Below are 24,976 nucleotides of genomic sequence, written 5' to 3'. Positions count from 1 at the left end.
CCAGAATGAAGCAGAGATGTGTTGTCCTCTGTGATACTGTAGAAACTATATTCCCTTGGTTGTTACACAACAAAATCATGTCTTTCGTACAGCTCTTACAGACAGGGGTCATGGAAAATTCTAAAATTCACATGAAAAATCAGTAGCTTCAGCTATCTAAATACTAGAAGATGATTACATAGCTTCATTCCTCCATGAGTGTTGTACCATCCTCCCTCTTTACTTTTAATCAAATGTCATGCTGAACTGTACTGTTAGGTTATTGATACTGTGCTAGTACAACTGCACCAGGTTTATTCCAGTAGCTCTCCTTATTTTAGTAGGGTATTGATATAGACAAGAAATTCTTACTCTCAAGCAAGAACAGATTTTTAAATTCTCTGAGAAGGCTGAGTAAATTAAATATTGAACTGGTTTTGCATACCTTCCAAGTTTTAGATAATGGTAAGAGGACATAAGCCTGATAACGACTGATCTTACAACTAAAGGCAGTGAAGACTCCAACTGCCAGGGGTAGGTGTTGTCCCAAATGCACTTAGGGTTTGACCGAATAACTCTCCCTTCTGTGTAGGCAAGGTTATGTATTTGGGTGAAGAAAAAAAGCACTCTGTTCTAGCAACATCATCCCAACTCACAGACTTGTAGTTTAGCCTCATCAAGGCTTTCCCAGCAACTGGGCACAGGTTTTGAGAGACTTGTACTGTTGGTGTCCTTGGGCTTGCACTGCAGGGCCTGACATCCACGACATGGTCATGGAGACAGAGAGGCTCCAAGGGCAACTGGGGAAAGGCAAAAAGTCCTGTCTTCCTTGCCTACATTAGCTTACATGTAGCTTACACTCCAGTTTGTGGCACATGCACCAAATGCATTCCCAATACAGTGCAATATGGCTGAGGAGTCAAAACAGGAGAGTTAAAACCAGGAGTACTTAATTGCTTTTAGAGTCATAAGAAATTTTTACATGGATTATGGACCATGGATTATGGACCCTTTTGGAAACCAAGTCTGAACAATACATATGGGGTTTTTTTCATCAGCTAGCAGAGAATTATTGGCCTGATTCACTATGACACCCCTCTGCTGCCAGACCTCATGATCCAGTCCCTTTGGACAGCCAGCGTTCTCATTACTCAGTTGACAAACGTGCATGGTAACTTACGGTATTATTAAATGCAGTTTACACAGAAAGATTTATTGGAAAGTGAGGGATATATGTTGAGGTTATTATCCACAAATATGAATACTACTCTGCACCACACTGATGCGACCCCACCCCAAGTACTCTGTGCAGTTCTGGGTGCCTCAATATAAGAAGGCCATCAAACTATTAAAGTGCGTCCAGAGGAGGGCAACCAAGATGGTGAAAGGGCTCGAGGGCAAGACTTAAGAGGAGCAACTGAGGTCACTTGGTCTGTACAGCTTGGAGAAGAGAAGGCTGAGGGGTGACCTCATTGCCGACTCTACAGCTTCCTCAAGGGGGGCAGACAAGAGGGAGGTGCTGATCTCCTCTCTCTGGTGACAAGCAATAGGACACAAGGAAATGGAGTGAATCTGCATCTGGAGAAGTTCAGATTGGACATTAGGATAAGATTCTCCACTGAGAGGGTCGTTGGTCACTGAAACAGGCTGCCCAGGGAAATGGTCATGGCATCAAGCCTGTCAGAGTTCAAGGAATCTCTGGATGACACTTTTAGTCATATGGTTTAATTTTATGTAGTCCTGAAAGGAGCAGGCAGTTGGATTTGATGGTCCTCATGGGTTCCTTCCAGCTTGAAATATTCTATGATTCTATGAATATCAGATAGGAATAATAGAGCTTTCTAGGATTCAGGATACAGAACAACATCTTGGGTTTTGTTTTCGTATGATCTAATACTGTTCTAATATGAGCACCACATTAACAACATGCCATCATTCCTCATGGCAAGAAGGGAAAGAGGTACAGGTGCTTACACCCCAGCAGGGAATGAACATTCATCCCAACTGATACCATATATCATAGTTATTTTTCAACTTTCTAAGACACCATACCAACTCTTTTAAACATTGCTCATGGAAATCAGAAAAGAAGGGAATTGTTGGGGCAAAAAAGGGGGATGTAATGCTCACCCTGGGAATTGACTTTCTGTCTATGGTGTACATGTGCAATATTGTCCACATTCAGAAAGTTAGACACTTCCATGGTGTACATGTGCAATATTGTCCATAATTCAGAAAGTTAGACACTTCCTTAAGAAGTCAAACTGTTACACAGTTTCTTGGTGGCACAGTGCTGTCTGCGCAGTGACTCTGCCCATGGGGGCCTGGAATGGACAGCCCGACCCTGAGCATGCAATGCGACCTCTGTGCACGAGCTACTGCAAACACACTCTGCCAAATGGATAGCATATCTGAAACATCATTTGACTTCCCATTAAGAACAGGTTTATCGAATAGCTGGCAAAGCCAACAAAACCCATAAACTCAAAAATCTGCCTGAACAAGATTCCCAGGCTGAAAATAAGACATGTTTAGCGAAAAGGTAGATATGTGATTGCCCTCAATCTGAAGAAATAGAGAGGAGAGTTCAGAACATGAAAAGGCCGGGGGGGGGGATGTCATTGTCCCAGCCACGATGGAAAAAACCCACTTGATTTGCCTTATATTTTGGCAGGTTTGTTTCAGCGTAGTGGTGGCAGTCTTAAAAGCAACTTTAAGTTCTGCCAAACAAGGCAATGGAAATCACACATTATTACACAGCTGGTGAATTCAGCTTTACCGTTTGCTTAGATGATGTCAATCCTAACATTAATGAATAAATACTGAGGTTATTTTTTTATTAAATAGAGTATTGCAAATCTGTTTCTTTTGCCCTCTACCTTTTCTATCTGGTGTTAGTGTGAAGAATCTCATACTTTTTTATGCAACATGGGTGTGACTACTGAGTTTGGTAAGATGCTTCCAATTCTTAAAGGGGTAAGAATGAGTGAAATTATACATCAGCATGTGTTTACTGGTACATTTTTCTTAGATGGTATTATTTGATATAAATATTATAGCCTTTTATAAGTGAATGTTTCAAAATCACTATAACTGTGACCTTGCAGGCTTGTGTGTGAGTTACCAGTAAAGTAATGTAGACCTGTAACTTAGCAATAACTAGTAGACTCTATTGATTTCCATATTTGATATATAATTTCAAATTTCAATATAATTTTAATTTGCAATAACTAGAAAGTTGTGGGGGGTATTTCATATACTTGAGAGCTTTGCACTTTTTTATTCAGAGGTAAAATAACATTCCTACTTTTCTATTTCATTACTGTGTTTTAAGCTGAACTCTTATTTCATCTATTTATGTAGCTCTTTTTGTTTTGAACTACACAGCCCCAAGTACGTTGCTAATATCATTGCATGCCATTGAAACATTATTTTTAAGAATATAGTATGTTCATAACTGTTTAGCCTAGTGGTTAGGATCTCAATTTACCAGCGGGAAGAGGTCAGGCTAAACTATACTCTTTCCTGAATCTTGGACCTCAAAAAGTATATGAAAGATTTTATGTGACAACTTTTCCTCACAGGGAGATAAACAGAATGATCTAGTTAGACCTTTGCATTCTGGTTTTCTGTATTTATTTTCTAACATGGAACAAGACTTTCTCATTTACTAATGCCTTAAGACGTATTTATTCCACTATAGCTCTAATTGTATATGGTTTAAATTTATGTCTAAAAATAGAGGGGAACAAAAGTCTTCCCCTCTTTAAAGATACATACAAAATTTACATAAAGTTTCCTATCTAAGGTTAATGCCAACTGCATGTATATTTCCTGAGTAAAACTCTTGCCTTCCCCTTAATTCGTTTCTAAGGGTTTTGATGTAGAGCCTATTGCTACATTAGTTTCCTTGGGAGATGCTGGCCAGCAGAACTTTACCATCTGAAGCACTAAATGATGCTATTAAAATACCCTCCTGATTATTTAAAAAAACTGATTAATCCTCTTCCACTGGCAACAATAATAAACTTTTGCTACCAAGTCTAACCCCACAGCTAGCTGTCACTTGAACATTATCGTGGTTCTTTGTTGTATTGCATCTCCAGTAGGACTGCACAGTTACTTCTTCATTATAGTGGGGACTGGTAGTGTTTCTATATTTGATAAAATAGGCACCTGGCTGCAGAAGTGTTTTATACATAAATGGTCTATACCATGGATAGCAAAACAGAAGAAAATACAAGATATCTGCGAAAGAGCCACAACTCAGATTGTGTAACTGAGCAGCAGTACACAAGGTGCTGCAGCTGCGGAGTTCATTATAATTTCCCTTTTCTTTCAGATATATCCTACAATTCACTGCTAGTGTCTGAATTAATGTAGAGACATATGAAATGACATAAGTGGTTTAGAGAATCAGCTTTTGTGGAATACCAGAGAGAACTGTGTTTCTAAACTTCCTAGGTGCTATAGATCAAAACAGAACAAACCAAACAAAAGAAAATCAAACCAAATCAGACTGAACCATACCGTGTTTTATGTAAGTCAACTCATCCTCACTCCAAAACTGAATTCTGTAAGACACCAGAAAAAACAGTAAGCTTCATTAATATTATTTACAGTACTGCAGAAGTTGTATTACCTGATCCAGTCCCCAGTGGCAGTACCGTCAGCTGCTTTCACTATTGCCTTTCATTCATTTCTGTATCTTTCATGCATGGTGTATTTCTGTATCTCCGTCCTTCATTATCTACTTGCTCTGTCAGCTACTGCTATGTCAGACTATTCAGTCAAATCAAGAACATTTCCTCTGATGACACAGCACTGCAAATTCTCTGTTTCTTAAAATTATGTTCTTTGGAAGTCTGCATTCACTATTTTTGCTTTGTTTTCTTTAACTTGATTAAACAAAACAGGTTTATATCATTTAATTCAAAGTAGTTGTTTAGAACTGTTATAATACCTTTAAGACAAATGTTCAGCTGTACCTGCCAAAAAAAATGTAGAGAATTTTGTCCATCAGATTAAAAAAGAACCTTCAGTACATACGTCCAATACCCTATGAGTATTAAAAGATCCAATTCTCCTAGCAAGCAGTTTTACATTAGAAGATGTACTTAAGGGAAATATTACCATGGAATGTGTGATGGCACAACTAAGAGCTATGTCTGCTCACTTTCTTAAAGATTGGATTATGTCTGTCCTAATGTTTTACATACATTCACTTCTACATGAACAAAATCTAAAAAACCTGCTTTGGAATCAGTAAAACTTTGGAAAACCCCTGATGTTTCTAATGAAACATTTGAGATTATATTAAAAAAATGTATTTTGCCAAAAAATTTATGGTCAGCTTCACTCTCAGTGACATCCGTTCATGTGGAAGGAGTATTCTGCTATACTGGATGTGGGTTTAAGGCCACATTATGGCTTAACATGTGGAACCAGATCTGATTAGGGAACTCAGATAATCTATGCAACAGCAAAATATCTACAAATATTGTCCAAATAGCAAATGACAGTCAGAAAAAAATGTTTCAAATACAATGGTTAAATAGTTCTTTGTCTCTTACCTATGTTATGTGTACATGTATCAGCCTTTCTGAAAGGAATTTGATAGACTTTAGCAGACTGAAGCTTGCATTGGGAACTAAAAATTACCACTTGTATTCTCAATGGCTACTAATTGTTGAAATGTTAAAGTATTGTACAGTTAGCTGATACGTAACAATTTTATGAGATTCAATAGGTTATAAATATCATAAATAAATCCTGTTAGTAACAGCTATCACTTTCTTTTTTGCTACGTACTTAGATTCAAGAGCAAATGAAAGTATTAAATAACAAATAATTGTAGAATTCTTTGTATTTACATATTCTTTCACCAAATTGTCAATATTTTAAAACATTTACATCAGCAGTAACACCCCCATTAAGAATATCTTACTTTTTTGAAAAAGGATAATAAAAGTACTGTTGGAGACTAACAAACTTTGCTGAAAATTTAGGGCACTTACTACTGTTAGATTTATTTTTTTTTACTGTTAAAATGATTTTTTTATATAGTTTTTAATAACAGAATGGAAGTCATGATTCACCACGGGTAGAAAATGCTGCTGAAAGAGACACTGAATCTAAAAAAAAGCATGGAAAATATAGTTATCTGATGGATATCCCATGAGTGGCCAGTGCTTGGCAATTACAGTCTTTCTGAGCCAAAGATTATATTTAGACTAGTGTGTTTAGCAGATAATGAACTGTTTTTCAAACATATTTATATTTTTAGTTTCTAGACCACCCCATGCCAATGAGGTCCTCCATTTCATTTCTACTGTGTTTTGCTGTGGTGCCTATATTAAACCCATCAAGATGAAACAAGAATTCTCATTTCATGTAAGGTTATTCAAAGACAAAAAAAATTTGCCACGCGGTTCAGGAGGAGCAGAATCAGAAAAAAAAACTTCTGTAATATGGATACTTTTTGATCCACTGGAAAACAAACATTCTAATAAAGCAAAACAATTTAGCTATATTTTTCTCCCCCCAAAATATGAATTTTAAAATTATTATACATAGAAGTATTGTAAAGAGATGACATACCAGATTTTATTCTTGATGAGCTTTCAACTGAAACAAACTACAGAGAGGAGGAAAAAGTCATGGATTTGGGCCTTTTAAACTCAAAAAATTAAAATAATGAAAAGAAATTAGAATGTAAAAACACACTGGAACTGATAAGGAAAACACAGAACTAATAAATTAATGTCATATAGACTTTCAACATCCATTCTACTCCTTTAAAGAAATATAAATGAGAATTTAAAGTTTTAGGAATGTTCACATCTAAAGGTGTTTTATGTATCTTGTCATAATAAAGTGTTCCATATAGAAGTATGTATTAACACTCACATTATACTAAAGGACTGCGATTTTTATAATCATTTAACAAGGATAAATTAAATCTTTCTTTAAAATTCACAACATAAGCACTGTTGTAAACATAATTCAGGGAATGCATTCTTTAAGAAGTTGGGTTTTTTTCTATCTGAAACCTTTTTCATAATAAATATATGAATATACACAACATTGAAACATAATTGGTATAGGTTATCATAGTTCACTGTAACTCAAATTTCACTTTTAGTGGGAATTGCTACTGGGTAGCATAGATACCATGTAAGCACGAGTACACTTTGTAGAGGACAAGGGAAAGGAAAGCGCAGTTTGATTCTTGGAAATGTCATATTGTTCATGGTTTTGTCTCAATGAAGTGGTGCTGAGCATTTCAATTAACTCTATCATGAAGAAAGAAGGAGAATTACAAATTTTATGTGTTTGTAAGTTTCTAATTATTTCTTTGAATATCAACAATCGAAAAATGCTAATTTACATTTCCACATATTGCTGTAATGCATTTAAGTGGAAAGATCCTTAGAGAGAGCAAAATGACATTTTGATAAACATTTAAAGAAAAGGTATGAGTTGTTGTAGGTGCATCTCTAGATCTAATAATGTTTCTCCTCATTTGAATCATTGCATTTATCTTGCACAGTGGCACACAAAGTAAGTTAACCTTTACAAATGCAATGGAGAGCTATAAGGACAGATGGACAGCAGCTGCGCTAGGGAGGGAGAAGAATATTAACCTCTCAGTGAGGATGTGTACCTTCTAAAATTAGGGTATTGATATCAGCCTGGACCTTCTGTACTCAACCTTCTTTTATAAGTTATTATTTAGCTTTTCTCAGTTTTCTTTAAAATACTGTAAGTAGTATTATGCAAGAGATCAATATGCTGGTGTCTATATAAGCACAAATAACCACTGGACTTCCTATGTGCTTTCAGCTTTAGGTCCCAAATCCGGAATTCTAGAACAAACAAGGAAGCTAGTGGTACATCTGGACATATTAACTGTATGGGCTGTGTCACCTTTCACAGAGTTTACTGAATTCGTCTATTATCTGATGTTGGTGTTTTTGTTAAAGGCCTTATGTTTGGAGAAATTACTGCATCTGATTTAATTTCCTGATACTTCAGAGATTGGAATAGGCTCAAAACAATGGAAATGGAATACATTTTCAAATGTTCTTTAATGTAATGCCTTTCCTTTGCTCATGAACACCAGGAAGCCAAAGCAACGTCCATTAGTAGGGGGCAGGAGAAATAGAACATAAGCAATTCTACTATTCAGTGCTACCTGTTTGTAACAAACATATTTAGGAAAAACATATTTTTCTTTTGGATAAAGGTTTGATTCAAAGCACATTACAAATATTAAAGGTCTTTGACTGCATACGTTATGTGTTAGATCCAGCTACAGAAAAAATATAAATCATATATAGGAAGCTTTGTTACTTGCAAAGTCCAAATACCATCTATATTTCAATTTTGCTGCAGACATTCTATGGAGAGAGGAGCAAGCACAAGATTATAGAGTACTTTACAATGTTTATCTTCTAGACTTTTCTTATACTGCTCTGCCTTATTTTTCTCATTTGAATTTGTGTTTATGCATATTCACTGTGTGGCCAGCATCACAATAATCTAAGTATTTATGAAATAATGCAGAACCCTACCAGAGAAGATGTTTGGTACAGTGTAGGATCACTACTCTGTTAAATTGGCCCATTCAAAGTGACTTTTTATTTGGTAGGCAATGTCTTCTGATCAAATTAAGAAAAAGAGAAAGCAGAAACAGCACCGTTTCTAGAGTACAGTAATCTGACTTGGGAACAGTAATAGTAAAACTAGAGATGAGTTGCTTAATGCACTACATTTGAACTGACTACATTGCACGGGACATTTATGCTGATATCTGTACTATGGTTACTTGGAGTGAGAAAGAATTTACTATATTATTGTTTAATCCCTTCCAACCTACCAAAAGAACAATATCGTCCTAAGACTACATCTCACATATATTTTGTCATCCCTGTAGCAACATGCAGGGATAAATCCTCAGCTAGTTTAAGTCATCACAGCTCCACTTAAGATAATTAGTGAAACTGATGTGACAGGATTATTAGATTCATGTTAAAAGCATTTAACTTGCCACAGCAGTAGACATGTAGCTTGCTTGTCATTTCAACTTTGGAGACCCTTAATATAATGCAATTTGATGCCATCACTATTACATCATAAAGGTGTGATGCTATACTGGTTTTGATTTTTTTTTAATTTTTTCCCTTCTGCAGAGATTTGATATCCTGACCAGATTTCAGCATTTAAAACAAGTTTCCAGTATATTGTATTAATGAACAAGCAATTAATTAAATCAGTAGGTATTACAGAATGTTATCACCAGTGTGAAACTTTTACTTATTTCATCCAATGGATCTGATCCTTTTCTTCAAAAGAAGTAACATGTACTGGTATTACTCCCAGTTCTATATCTTTTTTACATATTACAGGAACAGATATGATTCATAAATCAAGTAAAAAGTGTCATTATAATAAGACATCTATATTGCATCAGCAACACTGTGGGAATTATTAATTTAGTGACATATAGGACTAGACTGTAAACTATTTTTTCATGGACTTAATTTTCACTTTGACAAATAATTTAAAAGTCTTAGCTAGTTGGGATTGAATATACATGTTGTCTGGTTTTTCCCTTCAATACTGCCAGCAGTAACCTTGTAGGGCTGTTCAATACATTGCATCACAGACCTTGCTGTGCAGAATATTTCCAGACATTCACTTTTCATGTCAGTGTTAACAGAGCTGATATAAATCAGCATAGTGAAAAAGACACCTTTCACTAGTCCTTCATCAGGAGTAATAAATGGATTATCCATTAGGTTCAGTAACAATGCAGAAAGTCATTGTCTCTATTTTACATCTTTTAATCTTCCTGTGAAAAACAAAACTGGTTTAGTCCATTGAACTGTGTCACTAGGTCAGGTCTTTCTTGATTAATGAAACTTCATCAGTTGCACTAATGAATAGGAAATTCTTTCCTGTGCCAAATGCATCAAAGGACTTCAAGTTTACCAGCTTATGACTACTACAGTGCCAAGAACATTCTTTCAGTACAAAAATGTACACAATAGCATGATTGTGCATTGTCTCTCCTTAGAGTATTCATTAATATCTCATCCTGCACAATGTCTTAGTAACAACATATTTTCATCATCTCTAACCAAATTAGCTTTTGCCTAGGAATAGAAGTACAAAATTGGCTATTCACGGGAAAGAGCTTTGTCGTCTTATTCTGAGCGATAGACAACTGCTAGTGACTTGGGACTTTGCTGATACCCCTGGTATGATTTGAAGATATCCAGCTACGGTATGCTCTGACTTTGAAGACAATTTGAAGAAGCAAACACAGGATTGAGTTTTGACTTAATAGCAACTCTTTGTTAAATGTGCAGTTTGATGCATTTCTGGAAAACACATTACTATCAAAGGCAACAAATATTGATAAGTACTTCTATAATTACTTGTGATTTTAGCTTGAGCTAGGTCACAACCTGATTCAGAGTCAACTCTACTTTTGAAGATACTTTATGGCATTTATCTAAACTCATTTTCCTACTTTTAAAGTTATCTATTGACCAATATAGGAACGTCATTATTACAGAACATTTTACATTTAAAAAATTGAAGTTTTTTTTTTAAATTGTCTTTTTCAGAATTATTATTGTTATTGCTATTGTTATTTTGGAAGGAGACAGTCAATTTGAGCAAACTACTTCTAGAAATTACTCAGATTCACACATTTTTTGATCAGAAAGTTGCTATTATTTCTAAAAAATACCCTTGATTAACTCTAGGAATATCTTTGCAGGAGTGTTTGGTATTGAGAATGACATAAAACTCTACACAGGCTTCCAAAACTAGATTTCTCTGTTTTCACAAAATAGTTTATTTTAGATAATTGAGGCAAGTTTCTTCATGTGTTTCCTAATATGATCTCATACATTTCTATCAAAAAGCAGAGAATAAATAGATTTACCTTCAGCAAAAACATATTTTTAAATAAACCCTGCAACATTTACTCCATAATAGCATTGTCAAAACTAGGTGACTTTTTTCTGGAAGTTGAAAGTCCTTCACTGACATGTGAAAGATTTCACAGCCATTCTAACACAGCTTAATTGTATTGTAAGTGACAAACCTTATGCCATCTCCACTGTTAATTAACAGTCCACCTTGAGTTCATCTACTTTGCTTAGCTGAGATAAAGGAAACCATGTGCCTAACTCACTGAATGCCTAAAGGCATGTTGAGAGAGCTACATGCCCTGCTCTGACACCAGCACCGTGATATGCCTGATCTCTTGGACACTGGAGCCATTCAGCTGCCAGCTGCTGACAAATCAGCAGACTTCACTTGACAGCAATAATGATACTGAGTTACCCATCGTCTCTTAAAGCAATTACAACTGCTCTGAACTGATTATTCACTTCCGCCCAGCTTCAAATATTTAATTTCTATCCTAATGTCACCGTCTCCTGGCAGATTTTTGCTAGGCTAAAAGGCACACATTAGCTGTGTTGAGTTGAATGTTCATGTTGTTCAGTATATATTGTATGTAGGCTGTATTATACACAGTGTTATTTGTCACAGGGTGTGTCAAAGGGCACTCATAACTTACAAGACAAGACAAAGTAGATCTATTAGTACTGAATCCTTGACAAGACTTTAAGTATAAAGATTTCAGCAACTAAGAACACTAATATAGTTAAGAAATTAGCATTTAATACTTCAAGAGTGTTTTATGGTAATTGTGGTCTATACCTGAATAAAATACAGCCTAGATCAATTTCTGTCAATAAGAAGGTTCGTAATATATCTGAGGGAAGAAAAAAAAAAGGATTCAGTTAAGGTGGAGGTGGAAATGCTTTCATTTCCCCCTCCTGCCCTCACGATCTATGAATATAGAACAACAATAATCTATAGATTGCCTTTAAAGTATACACTTCAGACAACTTTCATTTCATTTCACTTGGGGATATTATTAAAATACAATGCTGATGCAACACAGATTTAGCTAGATGTTTGATTTATTTTCAAGATAAGATAACTAGTGCTGAGTGTGTATCTACATAAATGAAATGAAAAAGGATTTATTGAAAGATACAAATGATATCTTGTAGGCTGGTTAGAGTCAAGCAACTCAGAAGTAAGGTGAAAATTCTATCCTTATCAGGCCTCATTATGTCTAGTTATTGCATTTCTTATGGTATCTAAGAAGACCCGCTGCTCTGAGGGCCCCAGTGGAACTCTGTAACAAATGACGATATAATGCTTTGAATTGAAATTATGCTTGAATGCTGTATTCCTTCATAAGTGTATATTTGAACCAAAAAGTCAAGTTTACATTTTTTCCAGTAAGAGTGGTATTCTCTACCTGTATAAGCCTGTGGGACCAGATAGGATGGATTCCAACGTGCTGAGAGGCAAATGATGTCATTGTGACACTGCTTTTTATCACCCTTAAGAGGTTGTGGAAACCAGGAGAGGTCCCCAATAACAGAACAAAGAAAATCTTGCACCTATCTTCAAAAAAGGGCATGAAGGATGAGCAAGGATACAACAGAATGTTTAGCCAAACTTCAGTCCCTAGAAAATTCCAGTCCAGGCCATTCTAGTCACATGAAGAAGAGGTAGGTTACTGGGACCAGCCAGCAGGGATTTATCAAGAGTAAGATCATCGAGCTATCAACAGTAAGATCACAGATCTATGATAAAATTACTAAATCCGTGAATGAACAGAGACCAGTTGAAATTCTTTACCTTGACTTTAGTAAGTTGTTTGACACTGTCTCCCACGATATTCTTGTATTCAAGCAAATATCTCTAGATGGCTGGACTAGCAGGAGGGTAAAAATCTGTCTGGACTGTCAGGCTCTATGTAGTAGTTATTGTTTTGTACTATAGCTGGAAAACAGTTAACAAAGGGATTTCCCCAAGTGCCTATCCTGGTACCTGTTTCGTTTAATCTCTCTAAAGAGTGATCTGCAAGAGAAGATAAAATGCACCCTCAGCAAATCTGAAGAGTACACCAAACATGGGAAACAACACCAGTTGACGTGCTCAGGGGCTGCATTGCCATTCAGAAGAACCCAGACAAGCTGGAGGATCAGGTAGGAAATTCAACAGGGGCATGCACATAGTCCTAAAGAATAACAATACAGGCCAGGCACTCACTGGCTGGGGAGCAGCTCTGCTGAAAAGCTCCTGGTGGTTTTGGGAGATAGTAGGTTAGCCATAATTCAGCAGTATCCCCTGTTAATGGTAAAGGCAAACAGCATCCTCACTGTATCAGTGAGCAGCACAGCCAGCAGATCCAGGAAAGTGACTACCCCCTTTTGACTCAGCACTGGCTAGACCACATTAGGAACATGTCATCCAGGCTTAGGCCTCCCAGTGCTAGAAAACTGCAGATAAAAGGGATTAAGCTCAGTGAGAGGCCACCAGAGCGGTCAGAGTTGGAGCACTTGCCCTATGAGGAGAGGCTGAGGGAGCCAGACTGGTTCATCCCAGAGAAGGGCTGGCTTCAGGTGAATGAACAGCTCCTGCAAGTGCCTATGAGGAGCCAGGAAGGCAGAGCCAGGCTCTTTCCTCAGGTGCACTGTAGGTATGAGGTAGTGGTTATAAAGTAGAAAAGGCAGATTCCACAGCTGACTTGGGGAAAAATCTTTTTTCACCATGAGAACAGCCAGTGAGTTGGTCAGGCTGCACAAAGATGTTGCACAGTCACCATGCTTGGCGGTTATCAGGACCTGATTGGCTAAAGCCTTGCACACCCTGTTCCGAATTTGGTGTCACACCTACTTTCAGCAGGTGGTCGGGCTAGAGACCTCATTAGGCCACTTCCAAGCTGAACGATTTGATGATTTTTGCCCACAGTTTGCATCACATTACAAAGAAAGAGGTGTAAAAACTGATGTTTTCAGATGGTCTTTGTGGGCCACAGTTAGTACCTTCAAAAGGAATAATTCATAATGGATAAAGTGTAAGATTCACCTCGCCTAACCAAAGCCAGCTAAAAATTATATTCTCAGTTTATTTTCTAGTCTCCCTTTCTACTCAGTAGAAGGAATGAAGTACCTTTCAAGGATAATCCATCCCACTTTTAGATAAATATTTAAATTAAGTGGGGATAGATTATTCCCTGAATGTTCTGGTATGTCTTCATTTCCTGTAAAGAGAACAGGCTTAGCTAGCTTCATCGGTATGCTTCACTTAAAGATGTCTATTATTACATGCAGGAATTACTACCCTAAATTTAGTATGGTTTGTACATTAAATAGTCTGTATCAAAATACATGTAAGCTCTTACCTCAATACTTTTGAGTAACACAACTTATCAATGAAACGCAATAAAAACAGCAAGACTTATTTTACTTATTTATTTGCAGAGTAAATTCTTTAGGGAAAAAAAAGAATAGAAGCAAAAAGAAAATTTGTTTTCAGAATTAATTTACTGGAGCTGTAATTGAATACTTCAGTGTTCATAATAAACAATGATTTTTGAGACACATATTTTCCAAATTATGAACACATATTTTTCTGTGGTTTGGGAGGAATATGCTGCAAGTCTTCCTATTTTCATATTACATATTCTGGTGTCACAGATTTAAATCTGTAGTGGCTGGTAAGTACCTTGATGTTAGAAACAAAGTTGATCCCATCGCAGTTATTGCTGTTCATCTCCACATTCCTCAGCAATTGCAGCCTAACATCTAGACTTATCTGACTTGTGGTCTCTGGTGCAATGACACAAACGAGCTTGTCTGATGGAGCTTGAACCAGAGAACTGCACTAGCATGTCCGATCCTCAGATTATCACAACAGTTTCCTCATCCTGGAGTACAAAGAGTAAATGGCATTGATTGTACATTCGCAGCACAGCAATCAAGAGCAGCGCCAAGACCAAAGTTTCAACTCCTATATCCAATGAATATCAGCATAGTTGTGCAAACAAATAATTTTATTTTACCTGCAACTGGAAAAGTGACACTAAAAAATAGCATCCTGCTTTGTCTAGGAGTGAGTTCAGTCTCATAGCTCTAATAGCACAGTGTGTGATAGACCTCATCCTGCTGGATTTAGAGCCAGAATCTGCAGAGATTATTCAGTATCTGCTAGCTGTAAACCAGGATATCTTTGAGGGGAATATGTTATGGGGTATAATAGATATTGGCAGGTGTGTTGTCTCAGGGCACTTGAAAGAGTACTTTTATATCTAGATTTCCTGGAGTCATGAGCAGAAATATCTAGATAGTTAAAGACACCATGGGTGCTAAACACAGATTCTTCTTTGCCTTAAACAGTAAACATTATTAAACCATGTTCATTTTGTAACAGTTTTCTGCAGCCTTTCAATGTTCTTATGAAATACAGACATAAATTGTCATAGAGATATATATATCTCTCAACAGTCTACAAACATTTACTCTAAAAGGAAAGAATTTTACTGAGTGAATGAAACTATTCCTAAGTAAAGCCTGTAGCATAAGGATTATGCTAAGTATTACTTATCACTGTATAAAGATATCAGTATGAAAGGAGCAAAAGAATATTTAATTTGGAATTATTTACTTTAAAAAGGTGAAGTATAAACTAGATTAAGTACACAGAAATTCTTGATATAGTAACATTAAAGATTTCTTGAAGCTGACTTACTATAAGCCATTCTTAACAGTTAGAAATAGTACATTTAATGGGTAACTTAATTAGGAACCTTTACAGATTGTGTTTCAATTAATGTTCTTAACTTTGAAAAAGTGGGAGGGAGTGTATTTTAATGTTTATTCAGTACTGGCTTCCTCTTCTATCTCGGTGCAAGCAACACCAAAAAGGAAGGTATGCAGATAGATTTCTTAAGGGTTCTTTTAATTCACAAATTCTTTTTTGCATCCAATCATTTGAAGCTGTGGTTTGGAAAGTTTTCCCATTTAAATGTTCACAAGATTTCTTTAGGTTTCTTCATGTTGATATTCCAGCGAGTTATTTCCTCTTTTCAATTTCCTTTCTTCATCACTTTTCAGTCTGAGTTTCCAGAATAGCATATCAGTCCCTCCTCCTCTATCTTCTAATGAGGAAACCTGAAAAGTAATGCAGTTCATCTTCCTGTTGCATATTACCTCTTCTTTCTTTTCAAAGTCTCATACTTTTTCCCCCCACTCAGGAGCAAAAATTTAGAAAAGCAAAAAAGTAAAAGCTAATGGTAATATTTTTACCATGTACTCAACCAGCTAGTGAAGTGAAAAACAAGAGTAAAGAACGTGACAGTGCTCTCTTGCTCTCAGATCTGGAGCTCTTGACTCACCTGTACTACTTCGAGGCCTTATGTTGCATTTACTACTCAGTAACTTTACCTTGAGCACTTTCCCACATGCTAGGGCAGTAACTACAGTTTGGTCTAAGGCAGGCTGAACAGGTAGGCATGGGAGAATTGTTTCCACCGGGGTGAGAGTGAGGCATGAGTTAGCTTTCAACAAAGAAAGGAAGCAAAGAAAACACTGTCCATAAACATACTAATAAAACTGCATTTATTATTAGCATGATTGTGGAACCTGATAGAAGTCTGATATTAAACAAATACATATCAATCGGCATGATTATTACCAATGTATAACATTTTGTATTGACTTCTGAGTGATCACAAAAATACATATCTAAGGTGTGTGTCGCGGGTTCACCCTGGCCAGATGCCAGGTGCCCACCAGTGCCGCTCTATCACTCCCCTGCCTCAGCTGGACAGGGGAGAGAAAATATAATGAAAGGCTCGTGGGTTGAGATAAGGACATGGAGACATCAGTCACCAACTACCATCATGGGCAAAACAGACTTGACTTGGGGAAATTAATTTAATTTATTACCAATCAAATCAGAGTGGGATAATGAGAAATAAAATCAAATCTTAAAACACCTTCCCTCCACCCCTCTCTCTTTCCTGAATTAGCTCCACTCCTGGTTTTCCAGCAGCACAGGGGGATGGGGAATGGGGGTTGTGGTCAGTTCTCCACACGTTGCCTCTGGCGCTCCTTCCTCCTCAGGGGCAGGACTCCTCACTCTTCCTCTGCTCCAGCGTGGGGTCCCTCCCACGGGAGACAGTCCTCCATGAACTTCTCCAACGTGAGTTGTTCCCACGGGCTGCAGTCCTTCAGGAGCACACTGCTCCAGCATAGGTCCCCCACAGGCTCACAAGTCCTGCCAGAAAACCTGCTCCAGCGCGGGCTTCCCACAGGGTCACAGCCTCCTTTGGGCATCCACCTGCTCCACCATGGAGTCCTCCACGGGCTGCAGGTGGAGATCTGCTCCACCGTGGACCTCCCTGGGCTGCAGGGGGACAGCCTGCCTCACCAGGGTCTTTCCCACGGGCTGCAGGGGAATCTCTGCTCTGGTGCCTGGAGCACCTCCTCCCCCTCCTTCTTCACTGACCTGGGGGTCTGCAGGGTTGTTTCTCTCACATGGTCTCACTTCTCTCTCTAGCTGCAGTTTCTGTTGTGCAGCAACTTTTTCCCCTTCTTAAATATGTTGTCCCAGAGGCCCTACCATGACTGTCACTGATGGGCTCGGCCTTGGCCATCGGTGGGTCTGTCTTAGAGCTGGCTGGCATTGGCTCTGTCGGACATGGGGGAAGCTTTTAGCAGCTTCTCACAGAAGCCACCCCTGTAACCCTCCCACTACTGAAACCTTGCCATGCAAACCCAGTACATAAGGTAAAAATAATTGCTAAGCAATGAACTAACTGATCACCTTGAGCCTGCAAAAGCTGTCAAGATCTTTTTTTTTTTTTTTCCTCCTATAAATTACTTGAATAGTGAAGTTCTTCCCAGATAATGTGCTAAGTGCAGACACCTCCCTTTCTACGGCTCAACCAGCTGAGCTATCTTCTGTAAGGCAGAGTCATGTCAGCATGGCATTGCATTTAAGTAAATTATTTTAGGTTCTAAAGGTATCAAGAAATACAGAGCACCTCTAAAAATGTGATTTCTAGCACTGAACTTCTGAGAATATAAAACATGTACAAATTAATACCCCAGCTTAGCAAAGGACCAAGACTGTCCATTAGCAGCATTTTCTCTTTCATACACACAATAAAAAAACAGTTCTGATAGCCTCTACAATCAAAGTTCTTATATAGAAACAAACAGACTTGTATGCAGTCCAGTGTCTCCCTTGTTCACCAGAAATATTGTGCAGAACATACGAAAACCTAGTCCTAGACCTAAATAAGAAGAAAGGGTATGTCTACAGTATCTTTTGGAAGCAGATGTATATTGACACTGTACTCACAGCTAACCAAACACTGCTTCCAAAACAGATGTTCTGCAGATGTGGTTAACACAGTGCTGGGCTTGAGCCATTCAGTCTTCCTGAGCGGCAGTGTATGTTAGCCAAAGCCCAGTTCACTGCTTGTGCTTTTGGGCTGGAAACTTGTTCTTGTCTGACTGGATTGCAGTTTGGGCTGAATGAATGCATGGTGGTCTATGAAACATGGCGGTAAGCAAACACACCAGTGTCTCGTGGCTTGACATTGGAAACCCTGAACTTGTGGCTCCCACAGGAGGCACCAGAAAAGAGAATTAAAACCCTGGAGCATCTGAGAGAGGGATAAATAAGAATTAAGGAGAGGATTATATCAAATCATACTCTTTTCTGGCCTTCACACTGAGACAAGCTACATTCTAGAAAAAAATGATGCCTGTTGCGGATGGAGTAACGCACTTCATTCGTAAGAGGGAAGTAATAGTATGTTTATTGATATAAAACAGTGATTTAACAAAATTTGATAGTAAATGTGACAGAGGTTTAACAAGATTCAATGGTAAGGTTCACTTGATATCTACTGTATAGAGGACGGGGTTAGACAAAACTGTAAGGGAGACCCTCCTGTTGAGTCACAAGGTTCAGAAGGGACCCCTTTGCAATTCTAAACAACTCCTCAGAAGGCAGTTTAGGTGCGGCTGGATCCAGACTTAGTCCTAGACGTGGTCAGCGGTTTATGTCTAAAGGATTTTATGCGCACAATCAATCCTTGATATCACTTAGCTAAGATGTCAAAGTTTAGCATGCTATTAATCACTCACCGAGAACCTGTTGCAGCAAGGAATCTCTCAACCTTGAGGAGTAACCTTGAGAGGCATCCCTGCTCAAGGGAAGATCCTGGCGTGCAGCCTGCTGCCATGCAAGAAGAGCTGAGTGGGCACTGGGCTATTTATGGAGTCAGATAATTGACTCATAGTCATATTTGCATACACACCACAGATGTTAGCTTTTTCCAAATTTGCCCTGAGTCGCACATTGACCAGCACTATGGTTAGGTGGGCACATTGTTCAAATTAGCCCTTGGCTATTGTGTTATCTGTCTTCCCCAAATCCACTTTGAGGAGATGCAGTCATCCCGACCAGGCACATCCATTACAATGGCCACTGGTGGTTATCGCTTGATCAGGGTTATGGGAAGTACAGGTCTGCTGGGGGGGGGGGGGGGGCAGGAGCACACTGCCACATGTCTCAAATTTTCACTCTAACCATTACTCACATTACTTAGCACATACACTAATATTGTTAATACAACAATATTTAAGAAAGACTGTCTGATCTAGGACATGAATAACAATATCCAATTAATTAAAAAATAATAATATTTTTATTTGGAGAAATAAGACCTGTCAAAAACCTTTTACATTAACTTTATGTAGGATTCTTGAATTACAAAGTTTCTTGCAACAGCTACTTCCTTATTGCATTACAAAATGTTAATACACAAATTGGTCAGGCAATGAGAAAAAAAATGTATTCATTATCAACTAACAATTATTTTCTAGATGGAGAATCAAGATTCATAATGAATGCAATTTTACCAAATGGTTGGCTCACTCTAGTAAATGTTAAATTCATATTTTATTAATGTAGTGTATACTTATGCAGGCAACCTTTACTTCACAATTGGACAACAATTTAATTTATGAAGGCCAGTTTTGTGAAGCACTGAACATAAAAGAATTCCATAAGCTAAACTCCCATATTGATAACCTATGGATTGTACCTTCTTATAGACTATAACTCAAGTAAAAATAAACAAAAATCAGCTTGTCACAGAAAAAAACCCAAACCCTACAACAAAAAAAAAGAAAGAATACTGTGTCCATTTTAAAAAATAAATTACCTATATGTGATTTGGCTGCACTGGGCTGAGGTGGGATGGATGCCGAAGGAAAAGATGCATTTCAGGAAAATTAGTGCCTTGTGATTTTCTTACTGCTGTAGGATTTAACTTTCAAGATTTAAGTTGTACCTTATGGAGGCAGTTATAACTAGCACTCAGTTTTGCAAAAAAATGCAGATGAATTTTGCTGTCAGATTTTTGCATATGCACTAATTGCACTTACAATTCCAAACTGGATATCCTCAAAATAAACATGTTTGTTAAAAAAAAAAAAAAAAAAGGAAAAAAAAAGGTATATTTCAAAGACTGTTTTGAATAGCTATGAAGTATGAAGTCCTAATTGTTACTTATTGCATTTTGTCAGCGATATGCACCATGTTACCCAATTATTATTTATTGGTGCATTTGGCGTGCAGTATGAAGTGTTTATTTGGGTTCGGACCAGTTTTAGAAGGATTAAAGTGTAAAATAACCAAAGACACAGAAAATACAAATGCATCATCTAGTATTCTGCCACATAAGATTCATTCGAACTGCAGCACACTCCATATTATCCATCTAAATGCCACTTGACTTGCTCCTCACAAGAAGGTGTGTCTGCATTGGTTTCAGTTAGAGGTACACTTTGAAAACAGCTCTCCCCAGGGAACACATAGTACGCATCAAGCTAGGAATTTATTGTTAGCCTAACTAAAATCTTAATGTGATCAAATCTAGCAAACAGCTATCTTTAGCCCTGTTAGAATGATATCAGTAGTCCAAATATAGAAAAGCCTCATTGGTAATAACATGCTTATAAACTGTTATACATGAGAGCATACTAAGAGCTACCCTTTTTCTCTGGTGTTGTGCTTGCACTTCCAATGTCCCTCTGCTCAATCGCACCAGACTTCTTCAAGCAGAGAGATAACGGGGTGTCAACGTGGGTGAGCATCCCAAGCTCTGTGCTGGGTGGGGTATGGTGTTCAAGGTGGGAGTGGGAGCATTCCTTTCTCCTTATGCTTAGGGCTATTTTTCAAATGTTCTCTTACCTGCTTGCCTCTCACTGGCTTCCAGCTCCACCTGGATGCTGCACCACAGCCTCCCCCAGCTCTAGGAGACACCACAGGCAACTGCCTGTCCCACAGTGACTGGTTTGTCCAGCTTCATCCATCTGCAGCTGTCACAGAGGTCTGGCTCAGGTCAAGAAATGGTCCTGTGGCCACCAGATCATTGTTAGAGCAAGCTGGTGCCAGCTCAGGTCCAGGCAAGCCCTCCCGAGCACTGAGCACTGGCCAATTAGACACCTGTTGCCGTTTAATTATAATGTGGCAGAGATCCTATCCATTGGGCTACATTTGACTTCAAAAACATACATAGAAATAGTAAGCACTTTCTCTCCAGATAGTGTTACTATCTAAGTGTGCGTGTAAAAGTACGTATACATGTACACCTTTTTGCCAACTTTCTTCATAACAGAACTTTGAGTAACAGAGAAAAATTCCATGGTTTAGGTCAGCAATGAAGAAATACCAAGGTATCACAGTACAGTGCATCTTTAAGGAATATGAAAACAATAAATTCATGCATTCACATTGATGTCTAATCTCGTTTTGGAGAATAAATCTGCCAGTCATCAGGAGAGTATTGTCACTTCAAAGTATCTTGGAAAATCTTTAGCTGTGATCTTATTTTTCTTTAGCTCCAACACTCCTTTTAAGTCTTCGTATTGTATCCTTCAGTATTAGCCTGAGGTAAGCTGATGTGCACATTTCAAGATGTGCACTTTTTTTGTTTTAGAGGTATGACAGCAGGAGACACAGTATACAGCCAGAGTCCTGCTCTAGGAGGTACACACTGAACCTTTGCAGGACAGTAAGCATTTGGGGACAGAAAAAAAAAACCAATAAATTTTACAGAGAAAAGAAGAACCATTCCAGATAAAATAAAAGCTTTTACATAGCTCAAAAGAGCTGGAATTCTCCCTACAGAGTTTATCTTACTGTACTTTACTGGCACAAATGGGCACAATTTTTCAGAAGCTATTTAGAAATTAAGAGAGTGAGATCATTTCTTCAGCTGTAAAATCACTAAGCATGAGAAAGTTTCTTGAATCATACTGCAGATTTATATACTTTACAGAACTAGTTCTATTTGGCAAACCTTGAATTATATCCCACATTAGCCTAGCGTATTTTGAGTGCTTTGTCCACTTTATTTTTGAATAACCTAAACACATATTGGTGAAGTACATAGAAAGAATTGTGCCATTTTTATCCAAGAGACATCCAATGTAATGATATAAAGTATGTACTTTATTGCCATGTCATTATTATTTTCCCTTTCTCCTCCTCTCCACCCACTTCTCACAATTTTTCCTACATAATTATGCTTTAGAATGTCAATTCAGTCACAGATACTTAGGTTTTATAACCCATAATGTTTTGGAAGACAGGAACATTGTTCAAGAGTATTCAGGGAGATATATAAATCTTAATATACAATTGTGTTACTATAGAAAATAATAGAAGACCATTACACACCATGTTCCTTCCATGATTATTCCATGGTGGAGACTATATTCTTAGTTTATTGTTATTCAGCTCTCAGTTACTGCTCTCAACCATATCCAAGTATTTTTCCCTGGACTGTGGACTAATTGTGCCAGAAACAATGATGTACCAAGACTAGCTCCATGCAGAAGCAATTTGGATCCAGCATGGTTTTTTAATTAAGAAAGACAAATAACTAGTATACAAGGTTCAATTTGACCTAGAAACAAGACAGTCTCCTTTCACACAGCCTAGAATCTAAAGTTCTGTGACAAGTGAAACCAAGCTGACTTCACTAAACCTGCTTTGATGTCCACATCACTTTCCTTAATTGCAAAACTTTCCTCACTTTTTGCACTATGCATCCTTGATTTATTCCATACAGATTCAGTGGTGTTTCTTATCTCCAGCTCAAACTGGCTTTCATGTGGCAAGGCTTCATCTTGCAGAGCCATTTGGCTCTTTACGCTCTGTTCCCAGAGCTCCATGTTGTGGTAAGCATTATTAATTTTAAAATATTGTTATGAAAATATTCAGGACAAGCTCAGACTCAGCAGTGCTCCTAAACTAACGATGCCTTCCCATGACCCTTTGGGAAGTTGGTTTAAAGACACTTGTGTGGTCTCCTGCGGAGCCATCCAGATTTCAGCAAAAGAGGAATTGAGTTAATAACCCAAATTTGAAATTGTGCTGAGTTACAAAGTGGGGTGGGGGAGCCGCCTTCAGCAAATACCCAGAATGTGTGTCACTGATTTCTCCTCCACAGAGAAACTAAGACACAGAACTGTGTAATTTGAGTATGACTCAGCAGACAAACAACCCTAGGCAAATTTCTGATGTAATATTTTACTGAAATTGGGAAAAAGCTTTTTATAGTTATGTCTGTCATGAGCTTCTGAAATATATCAACTATTTGAAATTTCATAGCAAAAATAGTAAAATGGAAAAGCAGTGAACAGAAATTAAATCAATAGGGTATCATAGATAACAATATGGGGTTTTTGCAAGCATATATAAATATATTGCAAAGTAACAGTAACTTAGGGATTTTTTTGTAAAAGTAAATAAGGGAAGTAGATCATTAAAACTTGTACTTTCCACGGTGTATGCCTGGCAACTACCTCCCAGAAGAAGAATATGGATTCTACTGTTCAATGGGATTTCCTCTTATAGGAGGCTTATACTACTGCAGTTTTTTGAATTTACCTACATAAGCAAGTTTCCTCAAATTTCACAGTCCCTGAAATCCATATGAAGTAATTGTTGCAAACCATTCCAATAAATTACCTCTAATATAGAGTACAGTTGACAGCATAGAAAGCCCATGTTTAACCAAAATGCCCATGAATAATGATAAGGGACAGGTAATAGATTAAAATTTCACCTTAAAGACATATGATATTAGTCTAATGTCTAAAGGCATATGAATTCTGAGTGTTCATACACACACCAGATCTCAAAATAACGATGCTACACAGCTAAGAGCATAGTTTTATACATGGAAAACCTGTAAAACCTGTCCAGGATACCCATCAGAAAAAATATTACTAACCATAGTATTGGAAGAATACCCAGCATTATCTTCCCTTGACAATACAAGGGGAATAATATTTTACAGGTACTTAGGATAGTAAATGGATAGTAAAATCATTGCCAGATTTTCAGAGGATCTTAGGCTTATTCTTTATAGAACAGATTTTTGAAAAGCTGAGTACCCATTTAGACACCCAACAGAAAAATGTAGAAACCAAAATACAAGAAGACAAATATAAAATACAGAAAGGTCTTTTGGTATAGTATAGTCATACTTTCAAAGCAGCTGTTCTTAGGACAGCTGCTAATAATGTTTTAAACAGATATTTTAAAAAACCCTCTAGGTTTTGGCAGTGAAACAATTTATATCTCTAGAGGATCAGTTCCAAATTTTGTATATGTTGAGCTTGGATGAAACATCCATCTACACAGACTTCAAGACTGACACAAGCATACAGAGCCTAACAGATGAAAAATAGTGTACAGAGTAACCAAGGCCTTTATTTAGATATTTTAAAGAAAGATCGAAATATCTCCTAGGTGCAGTTAGACATATCATTAAATACTAACTTGAACAAGGTACCTCTAGTACCTGCCCAAGTTTCCACAAATCATAAAGCAAGTTTAAGCCTTTATACCTGAAACACAATCAAATTCAGTCATCACCAGACTATCCATCAAAACATCTACAGTTCTGAGACAGACATTCAAAATTAGACCCATTCATGATGTGAATTCTTTCTGAAGCAGGAATTCAATTGATAGCACTGCCTCTCTAGCATGTAAAAGAATAACCTTG

The sequence above is a fragment of the Accipiter gentilis genome, chromosome 2 (assembly GCF_929443795.1).
Source record: "Accipiter gentilis chromosome 2, bAccGen1.1, whole genome shotgun sequence".
NCBI lineage: Eukaryota > Metazoa > Chordata > Aves > Accipitriformes > Accipitridae > Astur > Astur gentilis.
This window is presented reverse-complemented; position numbering follows the sequence as displayed.